Here is a 21593-nt window from a genome sequence, read left to right on the forward strand (position 1 = left end):
TGACCCTTCATCTTGGCTTTCCTTTAGGAATACACAGGCTAAGACAGCAGAGAAAGCTGGAGAACTGAGAAAGTACAGCTTTCTCCCCTCCCCCATGCCTGGGAAAACAGAGAAGGTGATGCTTGTCTATTGTGGCTATGCTCACCCCTCCGAGGTTAGCTTCCATCTGATGTCCAGGGGACGGGAAGGGGGTGAAAATGCACCTCTGACTGGGAGGATTCTATAAGCCCACGTGCAGTCACTATATCCTTCACAATTACAGAAATCTTCCGTCTTTTGACTCTCGGTTGTCGTTGTTCGAGTCACTAAGATGGTCATTCCCGCTCCCCAGTTTAAACACAGAGGATACTGGTCTAAGGACCAGGCAGAGCAATGGCTTAGAAAATGAAATTCTTCTTTCATTCGTCACCTGAACTTCACATAAGACCCAGCTCAGCCCCCCGAGGTGGACACCATCCCTCCTCTGCACCCAGAGCACCCTGAAGCACCGCATGACTCGCCAGCGTGCAGACCCAAGAGGACAAAGCTGAGAGGGAAGTCCCACCACTCTCCCCTTCAGTTGGCCCTACATTCATGTTCTGCCCCAGAATCTGGGTCTTCCCACTGCCACAAACAACATCTTCAAGCTTAACTGAGGATTCAAGAGTTAGATACAGAACTACCATGTAGAAGAGTGCCTCTAAATGTATGCATTCAATAATTCTGGGTTGAATAAAATAATGAACGTACAAATGAATGGATGCATACGTAAATAACAGTTCAAATATGCGTGCGTCCTCAGCTGTGTCTGACTCTGCGACCCTATGGACTGTAGTCTGCCAGACTCCTTCTGACCATGGCATTTCCCAGGCAAGAATACGGGAGCGGGCTGCCATTCTCTCAACTAGGGGCTCCTCCTGACCCAGAGAGTGAACTCGTGTCTCCTGTGTCTTCTGCATTGGCAGGCGATCACCGCTGAGCCACCACAGTTCAAATAGACTGTGGCAAACACACACACACACTGAGTGACACAAAACACAAGCTCCGTGAGGAGGTCCGAGGGTGAGAGGAGGGAACACGTTTCTCCAGCCAGCCGCCTGGTCTGGGGTAACCAGGCCCATAGCCTCCTGCTGCCCTGTCCAGGAGACCTGCCAGGTGCTGGAGGAGGAGGCCAAGGAACACAGGGGACGGCGGCCAGAGGTGGTGGCATCCAGGGGGCCGGCACGCTCTCCCTGCCCCAGGTCCAGGGGAGGGGGTGCGCCCTAGGACCCTTCGAGCTGTGAGCACACTGCCCAGGTCCCAGTCCATACGGGTCCCAGCCACAAAGCCGCCGAAACCGAGCAGGAAGAGACTCCCCCTCACGGAGGGCCTGGAAGCAGCCTCTGCCTGGGAGGCAGTGGACAGCCGCTTGGAAAGGCTCTCGGAGTGCAGAGCTGCGAGGCCCTGCTGGGGAGAAGGCGCTCGGGGCCTGTGGCAGAGGCTGGGGCGTCAGGTTGTGGTGGGGTTGCAGGCCAAGGGAGTGACAATAGGAAAAGATACTGTTTTCTCAGTAGCAGCAGAAGAGGTGATGGAGGCGGAGCAAGTGGCGGAGGGAAGAGGAGATGGAGGCGGAGAAGCTGCTAGTGGAGACATGGACGTGTCCAAGCAGAGATGTGCTATAAGGGTAAAATGCACACTGGACTTCAAAGACTTGAGGAAAAAAGACTGTAGAACAACTCAGTTTTTATATTGATTACATGTTGAAATACTGCTTTTGATATATGGTATGAAATCAAGTTAATTAAATTTTTTTAATATGAAAGAAATCAGTGTGTAGGAACGGGCGTGAAAGATTCATGGGAGTTGAACAATCTGAACTGAGCCTTGAAGGGTAAGTAGGATTTACCTAAGCTGGTGGGAGAAAAGGGAAACAGTTGATAAGAGAGGCTCTGCTGCTGCTGCTGCTAAGTTGCTTCAGTCATGTCCGACTTTGTGCGACCCCACAGACGGCAGCCCACCAGGCTCCCCTGTCCGTGGGATTCTCCAGGCAAAAACACTGGAGTGAGTTGCCATTTCCTTCACCAGTGCGTGAAAGTGAAAAGTGAAAGTGAAGTCCCTCAGTCATGTCTGACTCTTCTCGACTCCATGGACTGAAGCCTACCAGGCCCCTCCGTCCATGGGATTTTCCAGGCAAGAGTACTGGAGTGGGTTGCCATTGCCTTAGGGGTTGCTAAGAGTTGGGCACGACTGAGCGACTTCACTTTCACTTTTCACTTTCATGCATTGGAGAAGGAAATGGCAACCCACTCCAGTATTCTTGCCTGGAGCAGCCCAGGGACAGAGGAGCCTGGTGGGCTGCCGTCTGTGGGGTCACACAGAGTTGGACACGACTGAAGCGACTTAGCAGCAGCAGTAGCAGCAGCAGTCTGTATAGATGTGAATTCTTTCTGATGACTCTATTCAAAGCTGAAATTAACCTTCACTGAAGCATTGAAAAAGATCAGGGAGGCTGGAATCGGAAGACATAGGTTAAAAAAAACTCTTCCACCATTGATTAGTGTTGGACAAATGACAATGAATCTGAGATTCCAATTGCTCGTTCAAAAACAGGTATCAAAAAAAATCTATCTTACAAGCTTTCAGTTCAGTTCAGTTCAGCCGCTCAGTCATGTCTGACTCTTTGCGACCCCATGAATCGCAGCACACCAGGCCTCCCTGTCCATCACCAACTCCCGGAGTTCACTCAGACTCATGTCCATCGAGTCAGTGATGCCATCCAGCCATCTCATCCTCTGTCGTCCCCTTCTCCTCCTGCCCCCAATCCCTCCCAGCATCAGAGTCTTTTCCAATGAGTCAACTCTAGTGATACTTAAATGAGATAGTATGTTAAAGAGCTTTGTTATAAAGCACCTTGAAATATATCATTCTCACTTTTTCTCCAGTATTTTTGTATTGGCACATCTTCCCAACAATTTATTTCCCAAGACTTGTATTTCTCATTCAATGCCCGTGTGTTGTCAGAGATACACAGTTTCACTCAATTGTGCCTGACTCTTTGCAGCCCCATAGACTATAGCCTGCCAGGCTCCTCTACCCATGGGATTTCCCAGGAAAGAATATTGGAGTGGGTTGCCATTTCCTCCTCCAGGAGTCTTCCCGACCCAGTGATCAAACTTGTGTCTCTTGTGTATCCTGCATTGTAGGCAGACACTTTACCACTCCACCACCCAGGAGGGCTGTATATTTTAGTATTTTCAAATGCTTCTCTTCGGCATACACATCTCTTCCACAGATACCAGACTCTTGTAATTGCCTCTGGGTATAGAGGGTAGGGGTCTTTGCAGAAGAAAATGGTATTTGCCATCCTCCTAATATTCCAGCACCATCTACCCAGTTGAATTGTCCTTATAACATTCCCTTGCTAGATAAATCTGTGAGCCTTGTCTACTTTACCTTTCAAATACCTCTCATTTCTCTTGCTAACACCCAAGTTCTAATTTTTATCTTTGCCCAAACTACTGCAGTAACCTCCTGCTGCTGCTGCTGCTGCTAAGTCGCTTCAGTCGTGTCCAACTCTGTGCGACCCCAGAGACGGCAGCCCACCAGGCTCCCCCGTCCCTGGGATTCTCCAGGCAAGAACACTGGAGTGGGTTGCCATTTCCTTCTCCAATGCATGAAAGTGAAAAGTGAAAGTGAAGTCACTCAGTCATGTCAGACTCTTCGCGACCCCATGGACTGCAGCCTACCAGGCTCCTCTGTCCATGGGGTTTTCCAGGCAAGAGGACTGGAGTGGGGTGCCATATGCCACTAAATCCCCGACTTTAGCCCGGCTCTCTACATCCCATTCTTTACAGCCAGAGTGATTTTCTGATATCAGGGAAAAGCATTCGGTCTTGCAGCACTCACTGTGTTCTTAGCTGAAAGCTGGGTTGCTGTTGTTGTGGCCCTTTCCTAGGTTCAGGGAGTTCTCTTCTGTTCCAAGACGGCTGAGAGCTTCTATGATGACCGGGTGTTGAATGCGGTCAAATGCTCTTGATATGGTAAGTTACGGGAACCCAGTCTGAATGGGAGGTAGAACTAGAAGAACAGGGGAAGATGGCATTCTCTGAAATAATTGGACACATCATGGCTAGTAGAAGGGGGTCAACTAGAGGCCATCTCACAGTCCCTGTTGCCTCCATGATTTAAAGGCAACCAGGTACGTTGCCTTGTACAAAGGTACAGCACATCCTTCAAAACTACAGATTCTATCTTAGTCTGTGGGTGACAGCTGATCCATTCTCTAAGACCACTATCTCAGGATGCCCCTAGAGAAGTCCGGTTGGTATCCAGTCCCTCTGCCTGGCTGTCCTTCAACAAATAGCAATTGTGACATCTCCAACGTGAAACTGTGGAGGCAGATTACCTACTATTCACAAGCTAGCTTGTAATTAGCTATTGAGCTCAGGAGCCAAATCCCAATGCAAATCTGCTCATCAGAGGACAATTAATTAAACTTGACTTTCTCATTAGCCAACTATAGTTTCCCTAACCTTTTATTCAGGCCATGGATTCCATGTGGTGAATGTCACCTTATGATTTGTCATGATCAGTCATCTCATTTTATTTTCTCATAGTACTTGATACTACCTAAAATGACATCTCTTGATTTTGCAGAATGATGAGCTTGAAGGACAAAACACTGGTTATTTAATAATTACAAGATATTGTGAAACAACAAAGGCAGTAAAATATGTTCAGTAATATATTTGTACTGTATCAGCTTTGAACCATTTTCAAATCTTCACTCTCGTGGTCACCCTCCCACATGAATGGTGCTCAAACCTCAGAAGGCTTTATACCTCCTGGAAACAGTTTATTAGCAGATCCCTGGAACCTCACCTTAGATTCTGGATCTGTAAGTCTGGAAGCACACCAAGTGATAAGGATGTTGGTAATCCATGAACATCTTTGGAGAGGCTCTGACCTCCGGTATTATATCTGCCTCTGCCAGGGACAGAACAGCCTCTCCCTCTGCTGTCTGAAGCCACAGAAAATTCCCTGGCAGAGGTGGGTTTGAGCTAAGCACCCAGGAGAAACCTCAAAGGCAGACATATCATGAGTTAGCCACCATCTGTCTGTCCTCTGCAATCTAACTTAAGAAAGGCCCTCCTCCTCCTCCTCCTAAGTCGCTTCAGTCGTGTCCGACTCTGTGCGACCCCATAGACGGCAGCCCACGAGGCTCCTCTGTCCCTGGGATTCTCCAGGCAAGAATACTGGAGTAGGTTGCCATTTCCTTCTCCATAAGAAAGGCCCAGAGCCCTGCAAATGAGGTGCAAGGTCAGCATCATGACAGGAGTGAGCGTCACTGAAGTGGCTGAGGACAAGACTCTTTCGTTTGCCTTTAGTGGTAAAGAAACTGCCTGCCAGTGCAGGAGACATAAGAGACATGGGTTCCATCCCTTGGTCCAGAAGATCCTCTGGAGAAGGAAATGGCAGCCCACTCCAGCATTCTTGCCTGGAGAATCCCATGGACAGAGGAGCCTGGCGGGCTACAGTCCATAGGGTCGCAAAGAGTCAGACACAACTGAAGCGATGTAACACACACACACAGAAAATGTTTAAATATATAATTGCCTTGTCCTTCCCTTCCACTGGTCAATGTCTCCAGGGCCTCTTCTTTGTCCACTGATATGAACAACGACAGTAATAATAGCCCTTTATACTTTATTACGAGACAAGAAAGCCACTGAATTTCAGAAGCAGAAGAAATCACTGAGATGGCCTCACTCAACCCCAGAGAGGTGAAAAGCAGATGAGGTGATGGGAGGGCAGAGTCTCCTGACTCCCAGGCCAGGGTTTTCCACTAGAACTTCACAAAATCACCTCATGTCTTTTAATCATTAACCTGTCTGTCTTTTATCTGTGCCCCTGCCTCAGAGCAAAACTCAAAATTCTCCCCAGAAGACAAACATAATAACCCGCAAGTGGCCAACCAAAGCGCACTCTGTCTGCTTGGCGGGGTGAGGTGCGGGCTGACCACTGCCCAGGGCTGGCGCCGCCCAGGCCCCAGCTCACCAGGGCTGCAGCTGACGCTCCCCTACTGCATTAAATTCCTGTCTTGAATAATCATGAATTGGAACTAACAACAGTGATGACCAGCAAAGGACTGCTGACAGCGAGAGTTTTCTCTTATTGAACTTTGTGAATGGAAGTTTGCCAATAAAACAAAAGTAAGCAATAAAAAATAAGATAACACAGTACAAACATGCAAACATAACAACTATTTTTCCTACTTCATTAATGTAGGTTTAACGCTTATTGACCAGAGACGTATTAACACCACAGGCATCAGTTTCTGCAAGAATCCCCCGGTCAATAATGTGTTAAAAGGAAAAAAACTTAGACCTACCTATTGGCCCATCACAAAAACGAGGATTACAATTAAGCAATAAGAAGAGCAATTAAGATGAATAAACTTCAATTTTTAAGGATATTACTCAATTCAGTAACATAGTTCCTGTATGAATTAAAATTTGCCCTTAGCAAACAAAAATATTACACCTCACAGTTTCACTGTTTAATTTTTTCTCCTTTTTTGGCCACACGGCAGGGCGTGCAGAACTCCACTGACCAGGAATGGAACCCGTGGCCCTGGCATTGGAAGCAAGGCATCTTAACCACTGCACCACCAAGGAAGTTCCACTGTCATAAGTGTCTTAAATTTTAAGACATAAGTAAAAACTCCAATAGTCATATAGACCATAGAACTGAGGTAAGTGAAGTTCTGTTTCTTCATCTTTGCATTTATCGTGCTGTAACTCTTTATTTGGACTTTACTGTGTAAATGCAGGAGCAAGTTCACCCCAGGCACGTGAGGCACAGACTGTACCCGAGGTGAGCTGGAGGGACTTCAACATGTTACAAACGCATTCTCCGAAGAATGCATGCCGCCAAGTCACAGTGCGTGTGCAGGGAACAGCGGAGCAATTTATGGCTAGGGATTTCCTCATTTCCCCATAAAATACAGCTACTAACAGATAATCAATACAAATGTGTGAATTCCAAGCTTTCATATACATTAAAAAAACCCAACAGTAACTCAGGAATTGTTTGGAACTTAAACAATTGGGAGACGGTACTTTATCACTGACATGTTCAGAATTGCCAGAACATGGTAATAATTAAAAGCAGACTATTAATAAATTTTAGCACATCTACACACAACCTACAGGTAATATTGTGGCTTCCCCGTGACAGACTGAATACTTTTCCCTAAGAAAGTGAACAGACAGGGATGCTTTCTCTCATCACTTCTGTTAAGCACTGCAAGCTCTAATGATTTCCCCAAAAAAGGCTCAAAAGAGAAAGAAAAAGCACAGATAATGGATGGGGAAAAAACAAATCTTTGTTCACAAATATTTTTATTATGTTAGAAAATCCTAAGGAATCTACATACATACACACACACACACACACGTACACAGAGCTACTAAAACTAGTGAGTTGAACTTATAAAGGTCATAGGATATAAGGTCAATATATAAACTTGATTATATTTCTATATACCAGCAATGAGCACTTGGAAAATGAAATAAAATATATACTTACTTGATACCATCAAAAAACATGATATGCTTTGCAGTCAATTTGACAAAGTATGTGCAAAACCTATACACTGAAATTTTAAAAACACTGCAAAAAATATGAAGACCTAAATTAACAGGCATACATATCATGCTCATGGATCTGAAGGTTCAATATTGCTAAGATGGCGATTCTCTCCCAAATTGATTCATGGGTTGAACACAATTGCAATCAAAATTCCAGTAGATTTTCTTTTAGAACTTGATGAGCTGATTCTACATTTTTAAAGGAAATGAAAATGACCTAGAACAACCAAAGCAGTTTCAAGACTTCTATAAAATATAGTAATCAAGACAGTATGACAGGGAAATATAGATCAACAGAAGAGAGACAATCTAGAAACAGACCCACAAATGTATGTGATTTTCAGCAAAGGTGCCCAGGCATTTCCATAGGGAAAGGGACGCTGCAAAAATTACAAGTATTGAGCCTCAACTCACAGCATACTCAACAATTAACTCATAATGGGTAATAGACAACATATGAAATTGAAAACCATAAACTAAATTTGAAAGTGAAAGTCGCCCAGTCATGTCCAACTCTTCACAACCGACCCCATGGAATTCTCCAGGCCAGAATACTGGAGTGGGTAGTCTTTCCCTTCTCCAGAGGATCTTCCCAACCCAGGGATCAAACCCAGGTCTCCTGCATTGCAGGCAGATTCTTTACCAGCTGAGCCACAAGGGAAGCCCAAGAATGCTGGAGTGGGTAGCCTATCCCTTCTCCAGTGGGTCTTCCTGACCCAGGAATCGAACTGGGGTCTCCTGCATTGCAGGCAGATTCTTTACCAACTGAGCTATCAGGGAAGAAAACCTAAAAGAAAATCTTTGTAAATTTGGTATAGGCCAATATTTCTCAGGTTAAAAGCCACAAACCATTAGGGACATAACTGGAACATAAGGCTTTTTCAAAATTAATACTTTTGCTCATTAAAAAATCACTACTTGGAAAATAGAAATAAAGCCACAGAATAGGAGGAAATGTTTCCTCTCCCTCTCATTCATATATATATCTCACAAAGGACTTATACACAGAATATAAAAAGAACTAATATAATTCAACTGTGAAGACAGAAACGAATTAAATATAGGCAAGATATTTGCAAAGACACCACAAAGAAGATATATGAATGACCAATAAGCACACAGAAAGACCTCAGCATCATTAACCATTAGGAAAATGCAGATTAAAACCAAAATAAGACACCACTTCACAGCCACTAGAATGACCAAAATAAAAGATGCAGACAATACCAAGGGTCAGTGACATTGCTGGTAGGAGTGTAAAACACTGCTGCTACATTGGAAAACATTCTGGAAGTTTCTTATAAATTTAAACATATACTGTATTTACCATATTGCCCAGTAACTCCACTCCCAGCATTTACCCAAAAGAAATTAAAACATATATCCACACAAAGATTTGAACACAAATGTTTAGCTATACAACACACGTAACCAGAAACAACCCAAATGCCCATCACCAGGGGAATGGATAAACAAATTGTGGCATATCTATATAATGGAATAAAACTCAACAATAAGTAGGAAGACCCCATGGATATACTGCAAAAACATGGATGACTCTCAAAAGCACTGGAAGCCTGACACATTTATGTGAAATTCTAGAAAATACAAACTTTTCTGCAGTGACAGAAAGCAAATCAGCAGTTGCCTGGGGGGGTGGGAAAAAGGAGAGACTAATGGAACAGGATACAAGGGACCATTGGGGGGTTGATGGAAATATTCTGTATGTGGATTCAAGTGGTACTTACATGGCGGTATACATTTTTTCAAAACTCACCAAACTTTACATTTAAAATGGAAGCATTTTGTTGTATATAAATTATACTATAAAACTCGTTTTAATAAACAACAATAAAAAACCAAGTTCCTAGACTTCCCTGGTAGCACCGTGGATAAGAACCCACCTGCCAATGCAGGCGACATGGGTTTCAATCCCTGGTCCACATGCCACAGAGCAACTAAGCCCATGCACACATCTACTGAGGCTGGGTGCTGCAGCTACTGAGGGCCACGCACCTAGAGCCTGTGCCACAAGGAGGAAAGCCACCGCGAGAAGCCCAAGCACCACAACCAGAGAGCTGCCCCTGCTGTCCAGGACTAGAGGAAGCCCACGCACTGCAACGAAAGATCCAGTGCAACCAAGAAGAACATAAAGTAATATAGTTAAAAACAAACAAAAAAAACTAGTTTCTAAATGCTCACTAGCTGCCCGCTGTCATCTAGAGTGCAGGGCTGTAAAGGGGTCATCTGCTACATGGAGGACCTCCAGGCTAATATGTATTTGGCCCTGGGCCACCGTGTGATGTCTCACGTAATGCAGAGGACCAGCCTGCATGCACACAAAGGCGGAGTGGAGGCCTGGACGGAGGTGGGCTTAGAAGGGCCATCTTTGTGCCACATCACCCACCTTGGATCCTACTTGGGTTTCTGAGGGCACCACCACCCAAGGAGAGATCTCAGCTGGTCTCAGGAAGGGCCACTGGGCTTCCAAAGGAGGCCACTGGACCGGGAAGAAGGATGCAAGGGACAGAAGATAACGTGCACCCTGCTCCGAACCTCCCTCGGGAACAAGAACCATTTCTTATGGCTCCCTCCATGCCAAACACTATGGTAAGAGCTTTCCCTGTGTTATTCAGATTCTTACCATAACCCCAGGTGTCACTCCTGTTAGGCCAGTTTAGACAGGAAACACCAAAAGCAGCAGAAAGGGGAAGTCACTGCCCCAAGCTTTCAGAGCCAGGACAGGGCAGAGCTGCAGCCAAGCCCATGATGTGAAGCCTGTGCTCACGCCCACAGCCTCGCCTGGCGAACCAGTTGGGCCGCCTGCCCCCAGCGCCCTGCCCGAGGCGCACATGGCCAAGGGGAGCCTCAGGAATGATGTTCAGAACAGACAGGACCCCGGCCCGGAACACGGAGTCCTGTTCTCCTCTCTGCTCCTGCTCCGTCAAGAGTGCCCACAGTTCAGAATTCTATTAAGTCATTTCCTCCATAATTCAAATACAGAAGTACTTTTAGGAGACACACAGCACTCTGGCTATTCCCAAGTGCTATAAATATACAATTTATGGGGAAAATGGGGACTCTGTGTCACATTCAAACTAAGAACTATTTGAAGAAAGGGGAAACTATCCCATCCTCTTGAGTCATGGGGAAAAATAACCATAGTATATCATGCTAGTAAATAGGAATATAAAAATAGCTTCTGTTTGGAAGTGCTGATTGAATGTTAATGGGGCCTTGAGTTTATTTCAAGTATTTTTCGTTACATGTTTTCACTTTTTTTCAGTTTCGTCTTTGCAACCTGTAAGTTCCCCCTTCCTATTAAACCAAGGTCAAAATTTTAGATGCCAAACCTTGAAAAGCCTTAAGATCAATATGCTCAACTCCCTGGGAAAAGAAGAAACCAAAGGCAACTGTTCTTTGAAAACAGGCGTCCATGACCTAGAGGTCATCAGTCACGTCCTGAGGGTGGGGCCCGTGGCTGATTTCCTTTGACTCACCCAGAGCACTTGTGCACACTGGTAGGCTCTTTTTTGGCCCAACACTGCTTTTTTCCAGGAAAAAGCAATCCTTTTCCCTGGAAACTGCCCTCCCCAACTCTAACCTTCAAAGTGAAAGAGAGCCGCCAAATCCGGTCTCACCTGACCAAGCTGGTGAGAAGGCCGCCAAGATTGGGTCTTGTCCAGTCCTTTCCCAAGATCTTTCCAATTTAAATGAAAGACAGCACGACAGGGGACTTACGAGCCCAGCAGCTGCTGGCACTGTGCCTGGCTGAGCAGGGAAGTCAGTCTGCAAAAAAGAGCTGTCAGGCTCTCTCTGACAAGGTTGCTCCTCCAGCCAGCAAGCTGGTATTCTCCAGGTGTTTGTTACAAGAGGGATTACATGTCCCAGACGAGGGCACTGTGGGTCTACAAGGACCAGTAGTCTACTTGCATTCTGCTCAAAGCCATGCTGAAGCCACAAAATGAAATAGTACCTACCCAGCTGCCATTTATAGACAGGTCCTGGGTAGCTCATGTAATTCATCTCATTTAACCCTCATAACAGCTCAGTGGAGGAAAGTACTATTATTGTCCCCATTTTACAGATGAGCAACAAAACCAAACTAACTTGAAAGGTTCAAGTGTTTTGGATCTTAAGTAATATACCCACACTTGCAGCATCACTTGCTTTCCCTACGACTCTGAGGGCAGCGCTAACACCGGCGATGCTGGTTGGCATCTGGACTCCTTCCTAACCATTCTCACGCAGGCTCGAAGCACAAAGACAGATCTAAGCCAAACGCCTGATGCAAATGTTCCCACGTTTTAAAAAACAGAGCTAGCAAGTGTGAAATGAGCCCAGTATTTGAAGCCTTCCCAGCAAGCATATCAATTGGAAATTTCTTTGAAAAAAAAAAATTTTTTTTAATGTGGATCATTTTAAAAGTCTTTATGGAATTTGTTACAATATTGCTTCTGTTTTATGTTATGGTTTTTTGGCCTCGAGGCATGTGGGCTCTTAGCCCCCCAACCAGGGATCAAACCCAAACCCCCTGCATTGAAAGGCAAAGTCTTAACCACTGGACCGTCAATAAAGTCCTGAACTGGAAATTTCATTCACACCACACATTGATTCTGCACCTTTGCACCGGGTAGAGAGGCTAAACGGAGAAATAGGGAAGAGGTTCAAATTTCTATGGTATGTGCGTTTTAAAAAAAACATTATTTTCTTTTGGAGTAAAATACACATAAAATTTACTATTTTAAACCTTTTAAAGTGGATAGTTTGAAAAAAGTTCAAGAAGGACCAGTAAGATAGTGGAGTAGAAAGATGTGAGTTCACCCCTTCTTACAAAATCATCAAAATTACAACTCATTGCTGAACAACCATAGATTAAAAAAAAATAATAATAATTCTGGAATCTACCAGAAAAGATACCCCACATCCAAAGACCAAAAAGAAGCCACAACAAGATGCAGCTGAAAAAGTGTACCCAGAGAAGATATATTTAACACCACTGGCCTTTTGGTGAGAACAGTTGTTCTTAAGGACACTGGGAGCAACATCAAGTCAATTAAGAAGGAGGCAAATGACCGGAGGCGATTTTCTTTGGCTCTCAATGATCTCAGATGTCCCTGTAACCACTCTGCTGCTGCTTCTGTGAGGAGTCAACACCCTCACGCCGAGTTGGGAAGGGACTGAAGATCGAGCCTCCATGCACAGACTGAGAAGAACTACTAACAACTCATGAAAGAATCCTTGCAGAGCTGAGAAGACATTAAATTGGTGGAACTGGATGTGGGATCTGCTGATGTGCATTCCAACGGACGCAAATGAGAACACCCGGGAGCACGAGGAGGCCTCGGAGTCAAGGTCACAAATTCGTAAAGACGGAGCGTCCACAGCCTGTGTGTCTTCACGGTATTGTTCACTGCAAATATGCCGAGGAAAACATCTGCATCTCTCACCACATGCATCTACTGAGCCCATCAGCCTTGCCGACCCCGAACCTCATTTGCTCTCATGTCCTGAACCAGGATGAAGAGATGCGCATTTGCAAGCAACTTTAATAACAAGGAGCACTAACTCTGAACCTCAGTTAAGCAAAACAGGTTTCCGCTCTTTTTGGATACCTGTAATACGAGTATTACAAAATATTGTAGGGTTATATCTTGAATTTCTTTCTAAGAAATCAGAGGAGTTTGTTTCCTTGTGTTTTCCTAGACTTTTGACTCTTGACCCATAAAACCCAAAATACTTACTATCTGGCTCTTCACAGAAAAAGTTGTAAACCTCTACAATAGACTATCTCCATTTTACACAGAAGAAAAGGAAAGTTCAGCCACTTGACAGGCAGGCAGGCTGATTTCCGAGGGCATGACCTTCCCACGGATCCATGCCGCCTCCAACAACACACACAAGAGAACGGGCGCCTGAAGACATGTAGCTAACGACATAAGGAGAAGGCACTGGAGGTAACACCCACATGACAAAGTCACATTTGTAAAACCAGCACACACTGGTCTGAAACAGAACCAGTTGGAGACCATGGGTCAGGGATCTGGTCAACATGTTCTAACAATAAAAAACAGTCACGTGACACATAAAGAGGAATCATTTCTTGGAAAGATGACAGGTTTCAAAAAAAGTAAAAATCAAAGGCATAAATTTAAGTCCCATTATTTCATAAGTGAGACTTCACTATTAAGAGATTTGGCACAGGGAACTATATTCAATGTCCTGTAATAAATCATAATGGCAAAGAACAGGCAAAATGTAAGTAAATAAGTGGACCATTCCCTGGCATTAAGTATATCCCCATGGCTGTGGAACCAGCACCACCAGCCATCTCTAGAACTTTTTCATCTTCCCAAACTAAAACTCTGTACCCATTAAACATGAACTCCCCTTCCTCTGCCCCCAGCACCCCCCCTTCTACTTTCTATCACCGTGAACCTGACTACCCTAAATGCCTCACAGAAGTGGCATACTACACGTTTGAATTTTCAATCCCTCCACGTACATACTGAGACCTACTATCTGCCCAGAACTGTGCTGAGCTGTATGGCAGGAATATATAAACCATGAGATCGGATTTCTGCCACCAAGATTAATACAGTTGAGCTGCAAAGGCAAGGCTCCTTCTAGGCTCTGTCTCATCTAAATTTCCTCTGTCCTCCAAGTTAGACTATACCCCTTGTACAGTCTAAGAAGTCTTCATAAAAGTGGTGACTTGAGGAATGAAAAGGATGTGTGGTTGGGAAGAGAGGAAGATTTTAAATTAATTAAATCACTCACAGATACAGGCAGCCTGGTTCATCCCACATCAACCCAGACGAAGCCAACGGGCCGCAGTGTCATGACCTGGCTTCTCTGAGGACAAGATGCTGGACCCTAGACCCGTGAACCAGACTTTGTATCCCCCAACCACACATACAATGGTTTCCTTTTCTCCTACTGCAGAATAAGACACAGAATAAAATCAAAACGGTTTTGTTGTTATTATTCTTTTTAACTATCTCAGAAAAGAGCCAAATCAGCTCTTTTGTGCATTTATCATTTTCCTTTGGCAGAAGAAGCTAGGAAGAACTTCTGACACTTGTGTGGAATGTCTGATCACCAGGGTCAGATCACGTCAACCTTGACCATGGCAGGGGACACGGACCCCTGGAAAGATAAACCTCCAGATGCTCGCCCTAACAGTCACATCAGGCCTTCAAACCAGCAGTATGAACACCACCCCCACCGCCCCAGCCCTGCCAGCACTTTGAGCAAGAGTCCAACGGAGGTGCACCCAGACAAGGCTGTCCGTGCAGGGGCGCCTTCCACTGTTCTTCTGGCTGGGTCTGCTTTCCAAACACAGGCCTTGGATAGGGACCCTGGTGGGTGAGTAAGAACAGGAAGGCCTGTATTGCTGTCATTCACGCTGCTTTGCCTTTTCTGCCCCCCACCCTTCAAGATGTGGCAGTTAGAAAAACAGTATTTCCTGTGTTAAGACATCACCATTCCTTAGCATGTCCTACAGCATGTAGGTTTGATTCTGACTGTAAAGTCAACTGTACATGAACAGAAATTGCAAGTGCAGGGTGGAGTGAAGCAGCCAGAAAGTGCACCGTGGGTCCTTGACATTTTACAGCCCTTGGGGGAAGGAAAATGTGAAATGGGTCCAGTGGGTCCTGTCTGAATAACTGCAAGCCTTGCACAGTCAGAGGCATGTAATAGTTTAAGGTAAACAGATACACATAAACCGTAACAAAATACAGGATGGTGGACTAATGGATTCTGAAAAGGGATGGAAATTCTGAGATAAACCCATCTACTATTTCTTCCTAAAAGTTCTGAGAAATAGGAATAAATTTCTAAGGCCTGAGAATTCCCATAGGAAGAGAGCCATTTTTTTTCTGCCACCAGTGTCTCCCTCTTATCCCAGGGACATGCAAGGGGTCACCTGGGGAGCACTACTCTTTCAAGGTGGGGACCACAAGGATGGTGCCCTCCGAGCAGCAGCCCAGGCTCCTCCAGCACACCATGGTCAGGAAAAGACAGCAGGGAGACATGGAACCCCAACTCCACTGTGGTTACATGTACCAATTACATCATCCATCCATTCTCTTGCTTATTATTTTCTGCTACATGATGAATTGGTTGAATATTAAAAATATCTCAGTTTTGGTCCACAATATTGCAATATTGGTCTACTTGTCTCTAGTAGGTTTTTTCCCCCAACACATCCCACATCCTTCCCTGAAGTGGTATGCTTAAAATATAAATCTTACTATGTGCCTCTCTTGCATGCCTTCAGGATAAACTCCAAGCTTAGCTTACTGTTTCAAGTCAAAAGAGACTCACACTCATATATATAGGGGTAGTGAAAATGTTACGTTTCAAAGGTAAGTTTAAAATACTTCCTGAGTCTTCAAGTCAAAAGTCAACCAATGAAATAAAGTCTATAGTAACATTTTCCTCACATTAACTGACAGAAAATGGTAAAGTTAAAAAAATGAAGAAGTTGGGTCTGAAAAACCTAGAGGTGAGGGTCGAAAACAGTTCACCATGTGGGAATACCTTTTGTCACACTCACGATTATAAATATAAAATGAAAACATTATTTGAAAGGCACACAATTACTTAGAGTTAACAAAACAAAGACTCTTTATTCTGGCACACATTTCTCTTATAACTCTCCATGCTTCCCCATCATCCTGTGGTTACCTCTCAAGCTACCTGCACCCTATTTTTTGTTTTCATTACTGATTTTAGGGAGTGGTAGTTGTTCCGTTGTGCCCAACTCTTTGTGACCCCATGGACTGCAGCCTGCCAGGCTCCTCTCTCCTTAGGATTCCCCAGGCAAGAATACTGGAGGAGGTAGCCATTCCCTTCTCCAGGGGATCTTCCCAACCTAGGGATTGAACCTAGGTCTCCTGAATTGCAGGTAGATTCTTTACTGTCTGAGCCACCAGGGAAGCCCCTGAATTTAGGGAACCCAAGTTTAAAAAGTAGATACCAGAGTGGCCCTAGAAAGCAGAAACTTAAAACCTATGAATCTCCAAACCTCAAGATGGGTTTCTGGAACTGGATTATTTACCCATCAGATAGTAACAAGAATTTCATTTCCAGTGGTAGGTAAAGTGATGAGAACCCTTGGTGTGCTGTGGCATTAGGATGAGGATTCTCACCTCTGATGAATTAAGATGAGGAACAGGTGAAGGGGAAAATGGTTTACTCAGCAGCTTTGGCTGAACCTATAACATATGCTATATTTAACCCTGCTTTTTTAACCTATATGCAGAGTACATCATGAGAAATGCTGGGCTGGATGAAGCACAAGCTAGAATCAAGATTGCCAGGAGAAATATCAATAACCTCAGATATGCAGATGACACCACCCTTATGGCAGAGAGCGAAGAAAAACTAAAGAGCCTCTTGAAGAAAGTAAAAGAAGAGAGTGAAAAAGTTGGTTTAAAGCTCAACATTGAGAAAACGAAGGTCATGGCATCAGGTCCCATCACTTCATGGCAAATAGATGGGGAAACAGTGGAAACAGTGACAGACTTTATTTTGAGGGGCTCCAAAATCACTGCAGATGGTGATTGCAGCCATGAAATTAAAAGACGCTTACTCCTTGGAAGAAAAATTATGACCAAACTAGACAGTTATGACATATTAAACCAACTAGTTATGACATATTAAAAAGCAGAGACATTACTTTACCAACAAAGGTCCGTCTGGTCAAGGTTATGGTTTTTCCAGTAGTCATGTATGGATGTGAGAGTTGGACTATAAAGAAAGCTGAGCTCTGAAGAATTGATGCTTTTGAACTATGGTGCTGGAGAAGACTCTTGAGAGTCCCTTGGACTGCAAGGAGATCCAACCAGTCCATCCTAAAGGAAATCAGTCCTGGATGTTCGTTGGAAGGACTGATGTTGAAGCTGAAACTCCAATACTTTGGCCAGAACTCCAATACTTTGCAAAGAACTGACTCATTGGAAAAGACCCTGATGCTGGGAAAGATTGAAGGCGGGAGGAGAAGGGGACGACAGAGGATGAGATGGTTGGATGGCATCACCAATTTGATGGACATGAGTTTGAGTAAACTCCGGGAGTTGGTGATGGACAAGGAGGCCTGCCATGCTGCAGTCCATGGAGTTTCAAAGAGTTGGACATGACTAAGCAACTGAACTGAACTGGTAACACATGTACATCCAGAAGCAGCTAGCCTGATAGATCATTAGGATAGCCTATTAAAGTTTCAGCTAAGCTGCCATTTGGGGAATAATATGTTAAAAGGATGGGATGCAGCCATTCAGGGTAAATTGTATACATTAAATCAATGATTTAATGGGTTTATGTCCCCAATGCCTAGAGTACCTGGGTCCTCAACACAGTATAAACTTTCAAGCACCACAAAACCTGGATCCATATTGTATCTATTAATGTCAGCATTAAAAGTAGCTAGATCATACCCTTCTTTCCTAATCCTCAGCTCCTCAAACTACCTTCCAAATTTTCTCTAAGTCAGCTAAACTGTAGGCTTCTGCTAACCACTGCTCTCAGTTCAGTTCAGTTCAGTTGTTCAGTTGTGTTCGACTCTTTGTGACCCCATGGACTGCAGCACACCAGGCCTCCCTGTCCATCACCAACTCCCAGAGCCTACTCAAACTCATATCCATCCACTCGGTGATGCCATCCAACCATCTCATCCTCTGCTGTCCCCTTCTCCTCCTGCCTTCAATCTTTCCCAGCATTAGGGTCTTTCCAATGAGTCAGTTCTTTGCATCAGGTGGCCAAAGTATTGGAGTTTCAGTTTCAGCATCAGTCCTTCCAATGAATATTTAGGACTGATTTCCTTTAGGATGGACTGGTTAGATCTCCTTACAGTCCAAGGGACTCTCAAGATTCTTCTCCAACACCATAGTTCAAAAGCATCAATTCTTCAGTGCTCAGCTTTCTTTATGGTCCAACTCTCACATCCATACATGACTCCTGGAAAAACCATAGCCTTGACCAGATGGACCTTTGTTGGTAAAGTAATGTCTCTGCTTTTTAATATACTGTCTAGGTTGGTCATAGCTATTCTTCCAAGGAGTAAGCGTCTTTTAATTTCATGGCTGCAGTCACCATCTGCAGTGATTTTGGAGCCCCCAAAAATAAAGTCTCTGCCTGTTTCCATTGTTTCCCCATCTATTTTCCAAGAAGTGATGGGACCGGATGCCATGGTCTTAGTTTTCTGAATGTTGAGCTTTAAGCCAACTTTTTCGCTCTCCTCTTTCACTTTCATCAAGAGGCTCTTAAGTTCTTCTTCGCTTTCTGCCATAAGGGTGGTGTCATCTGCATATCTGAGATTATTGATATTTCTCCTGGCAATATTGATTTCAGATTGTGCTTCATCCAGCCTGGCATTTCCAACCTTACAGAAATTAAAAAGAAATACTATATACAAGTGTACATGAACACATTAGATAACTTGAATGAAATAGACAAATTCCTAGAAAGATACAAACTACCACAACTTCCTCAAGAATGAACTGACAATCTAAAAGACCTACAACCAGTGAAGAAATTGAATTAGTCATTTAAAACACTCCCCTTAAAGAAAAGCTCAGGCTAAATGGCTTCTTTGTTAAATTTCAAGAAGCATTTAAAGAAGAACACCAATTATTCACAAAATCTTCAAAATTATGAAAGAGGAAGGTATATTTCTCAATTCATTTGTAAGGCTGTATTACTCTGACACCAAAACCAGACAAAAACATCTAAGAAAAGAAAGCTAGAGGCCAAAAGCACATAAAGGAAGGATGCATCCAAAGAGTGTGGTTCAAGTACACAGCTCTATAATTTCAAGTCTTTAAAGCAACATCCATAAGTAATTTTCTCAAACTGGACTTTTGATAAGGATTAGCTAGCAGATTGGAAAGTTATAATCTCTGGCAAGAATCTAAAGAGTGAATATTCTGCATTATCAATGAAAGTGCTTGTGCTTTGCCAACTTCCAGGGCAGGGGACAGAAACGAGATCCTCTTATTTATCATTAACAGCATGATGAAAGAGAAACGGTTACCACCAAAATAAGAACTAAAGAGTGTTTTTCTTGTTGAAATTTGAACAAAGAGTGTGGGGCAAGGGAGATGTATTTTATAATTTGATTTAAATTTTAATTTAAAACTACAAGAGATTTCAGATTATTAGAAAGTTTAAACATTGAATTAAAAACTAACCCTGAATATTCATTGGAAGGACTGTTGCTGAAGCTCCAATACTTTGGCCACCTGATACGAAGGGCTGACTCACTGGAAAAGACCCTGATGCTGGGAACAGTCACTAAACTACTGCATCATTTTTAAACCTGGGCAGACACAAGTCTGTTGCTTGTGGACCTGGACACAGAAAAGACAGGTTTTTCCTTGGTTAAATGTTGCCACTTTCAAGACGATGTAGTTGTTCTCAGTTTAGTGTGGCACAGGAAGGTTTCCTCTTACAATATTTTTCACTTTCTTCCTGGAGTTCATTTGTCTGTCTCACTGGAGTAAAATCTTCTTGAGGGCAGGAATGTTGTCTTAATTAAGACTCTTACTCAAATAGCAGTAACTAGAACTAAGAAAAATACCATGTGTCTCATTATATGGTCAAATGGATTTTTAAGGTACTCAAAGTGATAAGATCTCTTGTTAAAAGGATCACCAGGTACAATAAACTTTGTAATTAATTAAATTTTGTGATTAATTAAGTGATGAATAAGAGATAACCTTTAATCTGATTCACTTATACCAGCAATTATTATTTTAATCAGATGTCCACAGTGGTTAAGTATGGGCATCTTTTGGGAGAAAAGAGAAGTAGTAACCTAATAGCTAATATTCACATTGCAAATTATCCCCTTGAAGACATCCAACCTGTTTCTTCTTCTGACACCATTCTTGGAATGGTAAGGAGAAATCCCATTAATGGATTGTTAATGAACTCTAGTTTATGGAAATAATGAGGTTTAAAAAAATTACTTGAACCAAAGTATGTAAAATGGATTGTATTATTGTAACCAGTTTTATTTGATGTAGTTGGGTTGCTAAGTTGTGTCTGACTTTGTGTGACCCCACGGACTGCAGCACACCAGGCTCCTCTGTCCTCCACTATTTCCTAGAGTTGGCTCAAATTCCTGTCCATTGAGTTGGTGATGCTACCTAACCATCTCATCCTCTGCAGCCCCCTTCCTCTCTTGCCCTCAATCTTTCCCAGTGTCAGAGTCTTTTCCAAAGAGCTGGCTCTTCACATTAGGTGGCCAAAGTATTGGAGCTTCCAGCAACAGTCCTTCCAATGAATATTCAGGGTTATTTATTTACTCAACTTCTTTTAAAAGGACGGTACAATCTCTGCCCATTGTCACATGACTGGCAAGTCTTCTTTATAAGAGGAGTATACTTTCTGGCCCCACTGAGCAGCTTTGTCAAGTTACTTGCTTTGGTCAACAGAATGTGAGTAGAACTGAAGCAAGCGGAACTTAGGTATGTGGAATGTGAACTGTTTCCAGTTTTAGGAGCAGCAGGCGCCAGTGGTTTATAAGAGCTGATTGTTACATGTCCAGAAACTTGGCAAGTCACTTGTTAAACCATTAGTGACCCGAAGTCCTTCATGGTTGTGAGTATTTACATCATGGAATTAGCAAGCACTACAAATTAGGACTCCTCCTCCCTCAAGGTTGTTTCCAGCACATAGTCAGCATGGCCCCTCAAAAGCTGATCTTTCAACCTGGAGCCTGGAAGCCAAAACAGTGGTGGAAAAGCTGCCTGCAGCAGATGTAATTTGATTGAGAAATGAATCTTTGTTTTTGTAAATCACTGGGTTGTAGGGGTTGTTACCTCAGCATAATCCACCAAAAACTGACCGATACACCATGCTAACATTACTAGGTTTTCGTGAACACCAATGAGCCCTACCTTTATCTGTCCAGACTTTAGTTCAGGGCATTTCTTCTGATAACTTGTGCCATCACACACCTTGAACCTGAAA

General features: G+C 43.7%; 1 long non-coding RNA gene across 1 annotated transcript in view; it reads right to left on the reverse strand.

Moving 5' to 3' along the window:
- LOC123328248 overlaps nucleotides 1-21593 on the reverse strand; it is a 32340-nt gene that overhangs the window by 7795 nt on the left and 2952 nt on the right. The window contains exon 2 of the long non-coding RNA XR_006543073.2: nucleotides 21521-21587. This is a non-coding gene — a long non-coding RNA (uncharacterized LOC123328248). The remainder of the gene's footprint in view (nucleotides 1-21520; nucleotides 21588-21593) is intronic.

The sequence above is a fragment of the Bubalus bubalis genome, chromosome 11 (genome assembly GCF_019923935.1).
Source record: "Bubalus bubalis isolate 160015118507 breed Murrah chromosome 11, NDDB_SH_1, whole genome shotgun sequence".
Classification (NCBI taxonomy): Eukaryota; Metazoa; Chordata; class Mammalia; order Artiodactyla; family Bovidae; genus Bubalus; species Bubalus bubalis.